A 14,416-nucleotide genomic window follows, 5' to 3' on the forward strand; every position below is an offset into this window, starting at 1 on the left:
TAGAGGACAAGATCCGCCCTCGTGTACACCAGTTTCTTATGTTTAAAATGAATGAATGCACGGAAATGTTCAGTTCAATACACAGGTAAATTATGTCAATAAAAAAAAGAACAGTTGAAAAGAAATTGAATTGACATACAAGACCTACATGAAAATAACTGTACTAGTATATGGTTAAGGAAGAGAGAAGATAAAATGTTCATATTAACCCAAATCTTTGATAACTTAAACCTTCTACATTATCATTTGGGACTAGACAATATATAATACAACAGTATTTAAACCATAATTGATAGATTATTTACCACATTTAGTATACAATAATTTTATCAATAATTCAATAATAATGTTTTGAATTATAATGAGGGTTGGGATGGGGTTAAATGATTAAAGAATAATGCCCTTTAAAAATTAAGATTAGAGAATAATGGGCAAAAAAAATGAAGATTAAAGAAAAAAGGGGTTAATTTTTTGAAGATTAGAGGCAAAAGGGGTTATTTTTTGAAGATTAGAGAAAAAAGGGGTGAAAATTAAATGTTTACAGAATAACAGACCCCCCTATCCAGACCCTCTATAATGATTACATAGTCAAACCAGATCAATCAAGCGTTACACTTAGTACTAAAAAAACATATCAACAAAAGGCATGATAATTAAAAGTCTTCGGTTGTTCTCGAGAAAAATAAATGTTATGAGCAAGAGGTCAATGTCCGTACTCAGTACTAATCAGCGATAATCGAGTACTCGAGTACTAGATGATATCCGTAGTTCGTGATCATTGTAATCAGCATGTGATTATTTTCCTAGTAGAGCATGATGAAACACATAGACGGACTTGACTGTACTTATATTTCCTGTTTCGGGTTCATGAAAACAAAACTTTTAACTTTCACTTTCAAATTAAATACAAAACTAGTTTGGTTTTATCTTTTGATATACATGTATAATAATGCAATGCAAGGACATTAATATTTCAATAATAGTATTATTGAAATATTGATGTCCTTGCATTGCATTATTTGTTATATGTTATATTTTCTGATGCTTGGTCCGTTTCTGTAGTGTTGTGTCGTTGTTCTCCTCTTATATTTAATGCGTTTCCCTCAGTTTTAGTTTGTTATCCCGATTTTGTTTTTTGTCCATGGATTTATGAGTTTGAACAGCGGTATACTACTGTTGCCTTTATTTACTTCTCTGTACAATCACGCATAAAACATTTTTGTTGAAAAAGAAATACTAAGGGAACCAATTGAAATTTTAAATTAAGTAGGACGAGAAACAACACGGTCATATACAGGCAAACAATAGTCTTCTACATCGAAAAGTAGAGATTGAATAATATAAGCTCCCCAAATTAAGGGTGAGAAATTGAGAAGTGTGTTAAGACAATAACAATCAAAACCAAGGAGTAAACAAAGACTCACAAAAGCGAAAGGACATTTACATCAACAGTTATAAATAATAATTAAGAAACAACACAAACTCCACTAAAAACCGGGAGTGAAATCAGGTGCTCCGGAAAGATAAGCATTTCCTGCACCGTATACGGCACCCGTCGTGTTATTTCTTTGTTCAGTCCGGTAATGATGGAAGGTTATTATGACTAAGGAAGAATACCAGATAGGATTTCTGACACAATTTTTTCATAATGGCTAATCAGCTCATGATGGCGACCGTAACATTTCTTGAGTGATGACCTTAATTTGATTGATTCACAGACTTGTCTTAGCAACTTTTGAGAAAGCAGTATTCTCAATATTTTGAGCTAGCTCTAGAGTAATGTATCAATTGAGACACATATACTCCATATGCTGGTGCCGCTGGGATGTTGCTACACAGAAATAGAAAGTTAACTATAGGAAAATTAAAATCATCGCGTTTGTCATAAATTTTGGTATTCAACCTACCATCTGTAGTCATTTCGAGAAAATACGAAGCAGATTTATCTGTGTCGGTAGTACCTTTAATTTCAAGTTCCCTTGGATATATTAAATGTAAGTGATCACTGAATCTATTATTATTAAGAGACAGTACATCATCAATATACCGAAAGGTGAAATTAAAAGACTGGGCTAATTTCCTTTCTCCTTTCTGTACAAGCCCTTGGATAAATTCTGCTTCATAGGAATATAAAAACAAATCTGCAAGTACAGGAGCGCAATTGGTACCCATTTAGATTCCAATAGTCTGTTGGAAGACCAAACCTCCAGATTCAACAAATATGTTGCCAATTAAAAAGTCCAGCATGGCAGTGATATCCTCGTCAGTATATTTTTTCCTTGACTCTGTATGATTTTTCACAAAGTAAGCTGAATTCCAGCCCAAAACTAGATATTTAAAACGTCTAGTGCCCTTTTTGTTAAAGAAACATAAGCTGACGAGTTGTTTCAATCGAGCTTTAAGTTTAGTATGTGGAACAGTGGTATAAAGAGTTGAAAAATCAAAGGTTTTATTGTTGGTACAATATTTTAATGATTGAGATTGTAAATTCACCAATAACTCTTTTGAATTTTTCAGTATCCTCATCTGATTAATACCACTTCTTGAATATGCCGTTTCGGAATATTTCTGAAGTCCTTCTTTGACTGCAGTGAGTATGGCAGTAAAAACTTTAGAAAGGGGTTTAGTGGAACACTTGGAAGAACCTGCAATATACCTTTCCTTATAAGGATTCTTGTGAAGCTTAGGAATCCAATATAAGGATGGAAGATCCTGGTCTTCACCCTTTGGATTAACACCAAAGGAGATTAGAACCGATTTGTGGTTTTCCAGAATCTCCTGCTTCGTAAGCGTACTTAGTGTATAAGTAGGATTTCCAAGTGTGTCATTTATCCCCAAAGTACAAAAATAGCGGGATTTTGGAAATAGGCACCCAAGTATAACCCATTCAGAAGTCACGATCAATATGATTCTATTTTGAAAAGAACAACATGGTACTTAATTTTGAAAATCAATTGCCTCTTATAACAGTTAGTATTTAGAACCACTGGGTCGATGCCACTGCTGGTGGAGATTTATTTCCCCGCGGGTATCACAAGCCCAGTAGTCAGCACTTTTTGTGCTGACATGAATTGTCATTGATATGATTATATTTATAAATTTACTGTTTACAATTTTTTGAATTTTTTTAAATACTAAGGCTTTTCTACCTCAGGCAAAGATTACCTTAGCTGTATTTGGCAAAACTTTTAGGAATTTTGGTTCTCAATGCTCTTCAACTTCGTACTTTATTTGGCCTTTTTAACTTTTTTTTATTCGAGCGTCACTGATGAGTCTTTTGTAGACGAAACGCGCGTCTGGCGTATATACTAAATTTAGTCCTGGTATATATGATGAGTTTATTTAGTAATGCTTGATTTACAACATGAAAATGAAAAATTATATTTTTACAAAACCAATTGTATAAGCGTCTCGTCGTCAGCATTTGGGGAAATACTAAAAACAAAAACAACATATTTTTCACGAATTATGATTTTAATAAATGCAAAAAAAATGTATGTTGTACAGTGATAAGCTGACCACAGCTAACTATTTGGTTCATTATTCCACCTTGCTTACATTTGAAGTAGACGAACATATAAATTTGTCACCTCAATCACCAAAGGCTTGGTCCAGCGGCGGGTCCAGAGGTTTCCATAAGAGGGCCCGCTGACTACCTAAGAAAGGACCCGCGCCAACCATGCTTCAGTGATTCCCTATATAATCAAGCAAATTTTTCCCACAAAGAGGGCGGACCACTTCCCCTCTAAATTCGCATCTGTGATCATATTTGAAGACTATAGCCGATTCAAAAATGGTTAAACGCATATTATGCTAGATAAAAGTATTGTTTTACTACTTTAAAAATGTGTGACCAACAAGAACGGTTGATAATCCAAAGCAATCAAACATTTTACAAAGGGGACCTTAAAGAGTAAACGAGGTACACATTTTCCGTATTTAATGTTGTTGCTTTTGCAAATGTTTTATTTCACCTGCATGATCAAAGTTTCTTTTTCCTTTTTGTCCTTTTCTATTATTGAATGTTGTCATTGTTTTGAAGAAGACGCATTTATGTGCTGAAAAAATATTATGGTTCATCTTCGTCAACGAATAAATAAAGGCAACAGTAGTAAACCGCTGCAATCTAATCAATATATACAACATACGTTATACTCATATTATATGTAGTATAACACAATCCGAGTTCTCTATTTTAATTAGATTGTATACCAATGTTTAAAATAACTTGATTAAGAAAAAACAAAACCGGATAGCAAACATAGATCGAGGAAAGTACATCAACTAAAACAGGAAAACAAAGGAACAACAGAAACCTTGAACTGCAACAAAAACAAACGCCAACTTTTATAGAAATGAACTACTTTATAACAACTGCTATTTTCCTAACGTGGTACATGATATTTTAAGTAAAAATGGTGGATTGAACCTGGGTGCATGGATATCAAAACCTAGTTAAAATAAGAGAAAAATGCCTTGACAGAGTTATTATGAAGTACAAATGTATATATATTTTTTACTTAATAAATCCTTAATTTTGTTTTTTTTTATGCATTTGGTTTCGAAAACTTTTGACATCGTATCGTCCGATCTTTAAAATGAATATATATAGCATTCGTTTAATTTAATTAATAATTTTATCCTATAAACCTTGGGTTTTCTAACTGTATATAGCTAAACAAATCGGGAACATATTATTTATATAATATATGTTACTTTGTTGATATCTAGTTTTAAGGTATTGGTGCATTTCTTTCGTATACAGAGTTTCTGTATGAATTACATGACGTAACATTTAACAGAGACATATATACATATATATACATGTATATATGTCTCTGCATTTAAGTTGACTTTTGTTTGATTATTATAATATTGATAGTAAAAGACTCATAAAATACCAAGTGTATATGTTATAATCATGACGCGAGTTCCGTATACAAACAACTTAACCGTGAGACGCTCGAATTAGAAAAAAAAGTTAAAAAGCCAAATAAAGTAAAAATTTATTGTGAATGGGAAATGCCCGAGTTTGTGTTCCTATTTTTGTCATGTGTAATCCATATTACGTCATGCAGTAACTAAGATATAAATTTTATAATTTCTCTAATGTTTAAAATCAAACAATTAATTCTCAATTACTATAGTTATTGAAACTACCTCTGGCTAAATTTTAGGAACAATTATTTGAATGGTCAAGGTCTATGGTAATCGATTAGGGACTTTACATCTTTTTCGTCATATCTAAAACAACCAACACGGCTTTGGTAATACATAATAGATTTTATTTCGGGTTTTTATTGGTATTTATACTAAACTTTAATCTTATATTTATCATTTATAAGTATACACTACTTCACTTACTTGTAATTTACGTCGTATCCACGTTGCAATAATACAGTGTACACTTTAACACTTCCCTGTGTACTAGTATTATCATGGATTTTCTAGAAATATCCTTTTTTAAATACATGAAATATAATATACTATTTTTAACTACTGATTCCTAATTGTATAAGATTTACTACCTTTTATGGCAATGAGCCAGGAAGTTCATACAATTTTTATTCACAATCTATATACTACGAAACAGATATGATCGCCCTATTGTAAATACGTGTAAATATAGTAATAATCATTATTGATATAAATTGTATGTAAAACGCAATTATAATATGTTTAACACACTCATGATAGCAAAGTTTATTCACAGTTATAAGCGTAAAAATATATGTTATAAATCCCATATTTGTTACAACAGAACCATGCATACCGACATTGGTATAATCCAAAATACAGTTGATTCAAAAAAGGGAATTTTAAATAAGAAACTGAGGCAACAGTCACAAACCAAATGTCGAAGAGAAATTACCATTGTTATGACAAATAGCAATCCTCATAAAACTATACAAAAGATAAACACAACAGATCTTGTCAAAAACATGTAAGGAACTGATGCAGATCATGCTAAAATTTTGAAAAAAGGGGGAGGGCGCAGGTCTCCCAAAACAAGATAAAGTTTAGAGGGGAACGGTTAAAAGTCTAGATTAACCATAGATATTACTCTGTAAGGGGGTGTCATATTCTAATCAATATCCGGGGAACGCAATTGCTTAATATGAGGATAATCAGTACATGCATGCTCCACTGACTGAAAACCGTTACTGTTAGATTAATAGTCATATAGAGATAATAGATTAGAACAGAAAATTTTCCAAATTACTGGGTCCATAAACAGCATATAAATCAAGTGCAATGGCTGGAGTTATTCCATATTGATAAAATTTTAGAAGGTGTTTCTATATGAATGGGATTTTGAATGAATAAGCATATTAACCAGCGGAAAAAGTATATTCACCGCACAGAACGTCGCGTGCTTTTACGTGCATATCTTTGGTAAAAAAACGTGTGATTTACAATTGGTTTTGGTAAATAATTGCCATTACATACATTTCTCTCGGAATATGGAATATAACAATTACTGTCTTTTGTTTCGGTAAATGTGTGGTTAAATTGACTTTTGAAAAACTGATATTCACTTCGGCCGTTGGCTCAAAAGTAAATAAAACTACATATTTGGGCGTTTTTCAATAAAAGTGTGAATTTCGGAAAATAAACTTATCTAAAATTTGATTTTCAAGAGTTATTTTGAATACCTTATTTGTAAATAAAACGTGCAATCTTAAATACTCTTTAAAATGATAATATTTTCATAATTTATGTACTGTTTACTTAGTATGGGACATTTGTCCACTACGTAACTGCTTCTAAACGCACATCTTATTTTATTTTAATGTCTCCTATAGACATTCCAGTTTGTTTTACTTTATATACGAGAAAGATCTCATTTTATTCTGAATTGGAGAACCAATTTTTATCGATAAAGATTAGACAGTACTTCACATATGAAGGTACAACTCATGTTACGTAGTGGACATTTTGATGAGTTTCGTAGTTGACAAAACCGTTTAGTAGTGAACAAAAAGTTTCACCTCTATTCTATGTTGATAGAAACTTACTGAAAATTACATGAAACTAACCCTTGTTATTTGTTTTGCACGAATATAATTGAAAAAAGAGTAAAAAACGACTGCATGGTAGTAGTAGTGTCCAATACGAAACGTTTTTCTCCCTTACTTGTTTCGTATATAGGTGACCGTTTCGTAGAGGACGTATTCACATGTTTTATTTTCCCCCCACAATCCCTATATTGCAATAGTTGCAAGAATGATTCTATTCAACAAAGCACGTACTAAGCTGTACACTGATATTGTTTTTATAATTTTAAAACCAGATACTGAAGGAGATATGACCTGTTTCGTAGTGGACATTAACAAAAATACGGTATCACTTTGGTCCATCTGATGTACTATTTTTTTTTTTTGGCCAATAATTTAACCGCTGTTATAAAAGCCTCACTTCTTTTGTAAGACCCTTATGTTTATTTATCTTGCAAACATTGATTTTATAAAACTGTTTATTAGCAAAATCTACTGACTTCGTTTCGTAGTGGACATTTTATCAGGAATGTCAGGGACACACCTTCTAAAATTAGAAATCCTTTGTCAAAAACTGTTTAGTAAAATATGTTGGCTCTAAAAATACTTTTGAATAGTTAAAGAACTTATATTGAATAAAATTAACACTTATTTCTACCTTTTTTTTTTATTTTAGTGTATGAATGTTGAACAGGAGGTATAGGGACATGCAATTTTGAACATTTTGAACCATTCAGGAATCAATATCTTATTAATCCCTCTAAAAATAGTATGTTTCTTTGCTTAAAAATGTTAAATCTAATTCAATGCACTGACTGCACAAAAAAATTACTTGTAAAGATCAAACACATTTTTTTTTTTAAAGTGGCTGAGACAAGAAATCACGTTTTTATTGGAAAAACGTCCATTTACCTCATCAAAAGACAGTAATTGTAAATTATCTATTCAACAATAACACATTACTTAAAATATTATATCTATGCATTATTATAAGCCTCAGTCCGACTGGCAGAATCAGAGCCAAAACAAATTTAAAATGACAAAAATAAACCACATTGATATCAAATAACAGTATCAATTAAGATAGGTCAAAAGAACTACCAGAATCACCATTTCTCCCCAGAAAAGTAAAGTTTTCTTGTGTATATATCTAAACAAATTTGGAAGATTCACCTAAAATATTAATATAGATAGGCGAATGAGGCTGATGACAGAAACTGAATTTCACTAACCCTCTTTGGATTCGTAAGAGGTTAACAGTGAACGATATAATGGATTTGTCGAATACGAGACTTATCCTGACGAGTTCTGTAGAAAAAAAATATCCACATTTAAAAGGTCATATTTGGCACACACATTTCATAAAAATAATGTAAGAATGTTATAATATGAGAATAGTAAAACAGAAATCGTTTTTAAAGTTAAAAGTATCAAACAACCCTTTTTGTCAATCTTAAAATGAAAGTCACGTCAGTCAAGCATGATTAACTTTCAACAGGTTGGGAACAAACCCTCTATATGGTAATTATACCTATATAGAGGGATAATCCTTCTATAGAGGGGTAAAATTATTCCTCTGTAGAGGGATATTTTTGTTTAGACTGGATTTAAATCAATATAGGGCAGAATGGCATTCTCTACGTATTATGGCAGTAACCTGGAACAGTTGATGCACCAATTGATGTACTTAATTTAATATGCAAATGCCCAGTTTGATGCTTATCTGACTAAATATAAAATCTATTGTTCACCATGATTGAAAGCTGTAATGATCAGGTAAATTCTACTCACTTATGCCTCACTGAACAGAATTTCTATTGTTAGATTTAACATGAAATTTACTATTCCTTTTGTTGTTGATCAGGTGTTCAGATAGGTTTACAATAGATTGCAAGTTTTGTCACTTTAGCAGAAAACTGGTTATCCCAATTTTTAGTAAAGTGCATATGTTGATGCATATAATGCTAGAGATTATAGCCAATATAACTAGAAAATGCCGTTCTGCCCTAATTTGCTTTAAATCCAGTGCAAACAAAAATACCCCTCTATAGAGGGATAATTTTATCCCTCTAAAGAAGGATTATCCCTCTATAGAGGTATAATCACCATACAGGGGGTTTGTTCCCAACCTGTTCAAAATGCAATGTGTGATCTAAAAAAATATGAACTCGCATACTAAGGGATTATAAATCGCCATGACAACCACAATACTAGTAGGTGTCAAATATTGTCTTTTGGAAAGTTCGTGCATTGAGGAAGTTAAAGGTAAAATTTTATAATTCTTTTTTTACAGAAATTTTAAGAAATTGGGGTTCAAATTTCAACAATTCTTTAAAGTCATATGAAACGAGAGACTGGTGAAAAATAATGTTTATCTAATTCCTGAACCAATGCATGAATATATCATAAACTTAGTCTTCTGTGCACGATTTTATCATTTTTTACGCAAATATATCGTATAATCGCCAATTTTTTTTCTCTCTGTCTGTTATGAGGTGAAAAAATGGCAGCTACTTAATTGTCGTATTTTGAAGTCATAGTTTAAACGAGTTCCACATTATTGAAAACAATCAACAAAGAAGCATGGATATTGAGAACAAGTTTAACATGTACAATCAGATAATTGTTTATTTTAATGACAGATCCATGCGTATTGCGATCACCGCGAGGAGGGTCACGCTAAGGTCACTTTGCATACGGAAAATATGTCGGCGAATTGCTTCCTTGAAGCAAGCAATTAAAAAAGTAAACTTCTTCTATTAAATGTGGACAAATTAAGGAATTTTCTTCAGAAAAAAGGATATGTACACAAGTTATATAATGAAACCTATTCATTTGGTTATAAAAAAGAACATATGCATATTTGTTTTTAATTTGAGGTTTCATATGACTTTAAGGTAGCTACGAGATATGTATAAAAAAAAAGTATGGGATTTTTTCAATTATTAATGAAAGTGAACAAGCAGTAAAATAATTATTCGTTTTTAGCAGCCAGTTTTGTTCAATTTTGTCAAAATAAGCAATGAAACATCACTGATGAGTTCTACATCTACATTTATACTATTGATCTGCAGTGGAAATCGATAACGCAGATACTGCTGTGCAAACGTCATTCTGTGTGCTCAGTATTTACAAGTGCAATCAAAATTGGACAAAAACAGGTGGTTTCTGTTTACAGCTGTAGTCTCCGAAGTTGCTCCTTGAAGCATGCATTCCAAAGATGTAGCTTGGAAGGCGTCAAGAGGCAGGCTGTCCCAGTCGGTGATGGTGCGTGGTATGTAGCTGTATTTGTAGGCATCTGTGGAGGTACTGACGAGAGTGAATTTTTCTGGATGGTATAGTCTTGTTGAGGTAGATGGTCTTCTCACGTATGATGGTATGTTGACAGTCGCCTTTCCATGTGTTGCTTTGTAAAACATGCTTAGCTAGTCTACTGGATTTCCGTCTAGATTCAGACGTTTGCCATTCTAGGGTTTTCATGGTGTTTTTAACTGTCCCTGTTTCTCGACTCTCAAAGAATGAGACGACGTTTAAATGAACTTTTCCGGAAGCGTGGAGGATACTCTCCTAGTTACCTTAATTGTACTTTAATGTATTCAAAAATTGTCATTTTCGAGTTGTAAAAAAGAATTTTGTGTAAAGTGCAAAGCAAATGTTTCAAAAACGTCAGTATAGGTTGAAACTCTATCTTGTATTCTATTTTGCCATTTTACAACCATTTGCTCAAAATGAAATAGTAAAAAATTCAATCATGAAAACAGTCCAAACTTTCACTTTTGAATTAACATTATATATGTTATCTCATCAAAACACAAATTTAGTTCATTGTATCGATATTTCAATTAGTTATGAATTCAATAAAAAACGATTCTGGAAAATTATCAGGTGTATATGTTACTTTGGTGATATCTAGCTTTTTAACGCATTGATGAATTTCTTTCATTTACATAGTTTATGTTTGAATAACATGATGTAACTATCAAATTGACTTTTGTTTGATTATTATTGATAGATTATATAATACGACTCATAAAATACTATAATCAAGACCCGAGTTTACGTCTACAAACTACTTAACTTGACCATGTGACGCTCGAATTGGAAAACAGTTGAAAGGTCAAATGAAGTACGAATTAAAAGTGAATGAAAAATACCCGTGTTTCAGTGTTGCTATTTTTGTCATATTTAATCCATATTACATCAATTGCAGTAACTAAGATAAAAATTTCATAATTTCTCTAATGTTTAAAAACAAATAACTCATTCCCAATTTCTATAGTTATTGAGACTACCTCTGGCTAAATTTTATGCACAAATATTGGAATGGTCCAGGGCTATGGTAATCGACAAGGGACTTTTTCGTCATATTTAAAACAGGCCACACGGCTTTGGTAATACATAATAATTTTTATTTCGGTTTTTTTTGTTTGTTATTAACTTAACTTTAATTTTATATCTATCATCTATAAGTATACACTACTTCACTTACTTGTAATTTACGTCGTATCCACGTTGAGATAGTACAGTGTACACTTTAACACTTCCCTGTGTACTAGTATTATCATGGATTTTCTAGAAATATCCTTTTTTAAATATGATTTACTATTTTTAACTACTGGTTTCGAATTGTATAAGATATGCTTCCTTTGATGGCAAAGAGCAAGAAAGTTCATAAACAATCTATATACTACGAAAGACATATGATCGACCTATTGTAAATACGTGTAAATAAAGTAATAATCATTATATAAATTGTATGTAAAACGCAATTATAATAGGCTAAACACACTCATAATAGTAAAGTTTATTCACATTTATCAGCGTAAAAATATATGTTATAAATACCATATTTGTTATAACAGAACCCTGCATACCGACATTGATATAATCCAAGATACAGTTGATTCAAAAAAGGGAATTTTAAATAAGAAACTGAGGCAACAGTCACAAACCAAAAATCGAAGAGAAATTACCATTGTTATGACAAACAGCAATCCTCATAAAACTATACAAAAGATAAACACAACAGATCTTGTCAAAAACATGTAAGGAACAGATGCAGATCATGCTAGGATTTTGAAAAAAGGGGGAGGGCGCAGGTCACCCAAAACAAGATAAAATTTAGAGGGGAACGGTTAAAAGTCTAGATTAACCATAGATATTACTCTGTAAGGGGGTGTCATATTCTAATCAATATCTGGGGAACTTAATTGCTTAATATGAGGATAATAAGTACATGCGTGCTCCACTGACTGAAAACCGTTACTGTTAGATTATTAGTCATATAGAGATAATAGATTAGAACAGAAAATTTTCCAAATTACTGGGTCCATAAACAGCATATAAATCAAGTGCAATGGCTGAATATAGTTATCAAAAGTACCAGGATTATAATTTTATACGCCAGACGCGCGTTTCGTCTACATAAGACTCATCAGTGACGCTCAGATCAAAATAGTTAAAAAGCCAAACAAATACAAAGTTGAAGAGCATTGAGGACCCAAAATTCCAAAAAGTTGTGCCAAATACGGCTAAGGTAATCTACTCCTGGGGTAAGAAAATCCTTAGTTTTTCGAATAATTCAAAGTTTTGTAAACAGAAAATTTATAAAAATGACCATATAATTGATATTCATGTCAACACCGAAGTGTTGACTACTGGGCTGGTGATACCCTCGGGGACGAAACGTCCACCAGCAGTGGCATCCACCCAGTGGTGTAAATAGTTATCAAAAGTACCAGGATTATAATTTTATACGCCAGACGCGCGTTTCGTCTACATAAGACTCATCAGTGACGCTCAGATCAAAATAGTTAAAAAGCCAAACAAATACAAAGTTGAAGAGCATTGAGGACCCAAAATTCCAAAAAGTTGTGCCAAATACGGCTAAGGTAATCTACTCCTGGGGTAAGAAAATCCTTAGTTTTTCGAATAATTCAAAGTTTTGTAAACAGAAAATTTATAAAAATGACCATATAATTGATATTCATGTCAACACCGAAGTGTTGACTACTGGGCTGGTGATACCCTCGGGGACGAAACGTCCACCAGCAGTGGCATCCACCCAGTGGTGTAAATAGTTATCAAAAGTACCAGGATTATAATTTTATACGCCAGACGCGCGTTTCGTCTACATAAGACTCATCAGTGACGCTCAGATCAAAATAGTTAAAAAGCCAAACAAATACAAAGTTGAAGAGCATTGAGGACCCAAAATTCCAAAAAGTTGTGCCAAATACGGCTAAGGTAATCTACTCCTGGGGTAAGAAAATCCTTAGTTTTTCGAATAATTCAAAGTTTTGTAAACAGAAAATTTATAAAAATGACCATATAATTGATATTCATGTCAACACCGAAGTGTTGACTACTGGGCTGGTGATACCCTCGGGGACGAAACGTGAAGTTATTCCATATTGATAAAATTTTAGAAGGTGTTTCTATATGAATGGGATTTTGAATAAATAAGCATATTAACCAGCGGAAAAAGTATATTCACCGCGCAAAACTTCGCGTGCTTTTACGTGCATATCTTTGGTAAAAAACGTGTGATGTACAATTGGTTTTGGTAAATAATTGCCATAACATACATTTCTCTCGGAATATGGAATAAACCAATTACCGTCTTTTGTTTCGGTAAATGTGTGGTTTAATTGACTTTTGAAAAAATGATATTCACTTCGGCCGGTGGCTCAAAAGTCAATAAAACTACATATTTGGGCGTTTTTCAATAAAAGTGTGAATGTCAGACCTAACAAAATGGAAAATAAACTTATCTAAAATTTGATTTCAAGAGTTATTTTGAATACCTCTATTATAGACCTTATTTGTAAATAAAAAGTGCAATCTTAAATACTCTTTAAAATGAAAATATTTTCATAATTTATGTACTGTTTAGTATGGGACATTTGTCCACTACGAAACTGCTTCTAAACGCACTTCTTATTGCATTTTAATGTATCCTATAGACATTCCAGTTTGTTTTACTTTATATACTAGAACGATCTCATTTTATTCTGAATTGGAGATAAAGATTAGACAGTACTTCACATATGAAGGTACAACTCATGTTACGTAGTGGACATTTTGATGAGTTTCGTAGTTGATAAAACCGTTTAGTAGTGGACAAAAAGTTTCACCTCTTTTTTATGTTGATAGAAAGTTACTGAAAATTACATGAAACTAACCCTTGTTATTTGCTTTGCACGAATATCAATTGAAAAAGAGTAAAAAAACGACTGCATAGTAGTGGAAGTGTCCACTACGAAACGTTTTTCTCCCATACTTGTTTCGTAGGTGACCGTTTCGTAGTGGACGTATTCACATGTTTTAGTTTGTCCCCACAATCCCTATATTGCAATAGTGGCAAGAATAATTCTATTCAACAAAGCACGTACTAAGCTGTACAACAATTTAACTGC

General features: G+C 32.2%; 1 protein-coding gene across 1 annotated transcript in view; it reads right to left on the bottom strand.

Annotated features, from left to right (window-relative positions):
* Positions 1–11,558, bottom strand: part of LOC139482985 (TPR and ankyrin repeat-containing protein 1-like) — a 67,200-nt gene extending 55,642 nt beyond the window's left edge. The window contains exons 1-2 of the mRNA XM_071267018.1: positions 11,488–11,558; positions 5,365–5,458 (exon numbers count right to left, since the gene is read on the bottom strand). The gene's annotated coding sequence lies outside the window, so the exon portion shown is untranslated. The remainder of the gene's footprint in view (positions 1–5,364; positions 5,459–11,487) is intronic.
* Positions 11,559–14,416: the final 2,858 nt, after the last annotated feature.

Source organism: Mytilus edulis, chromosome 1 (assembly GCF_963676685.1).
Source record: "Mytilus edulis chromosome 1, xbMytEdul2.2, whole genome shotgun sequence".
NCBI classification, from domain to species: Eukaryota; Metazoa; Mollusca; class Bivalvia; order Mytilida; family Mytilidae; genus Mytilus; species Mytilus edulis.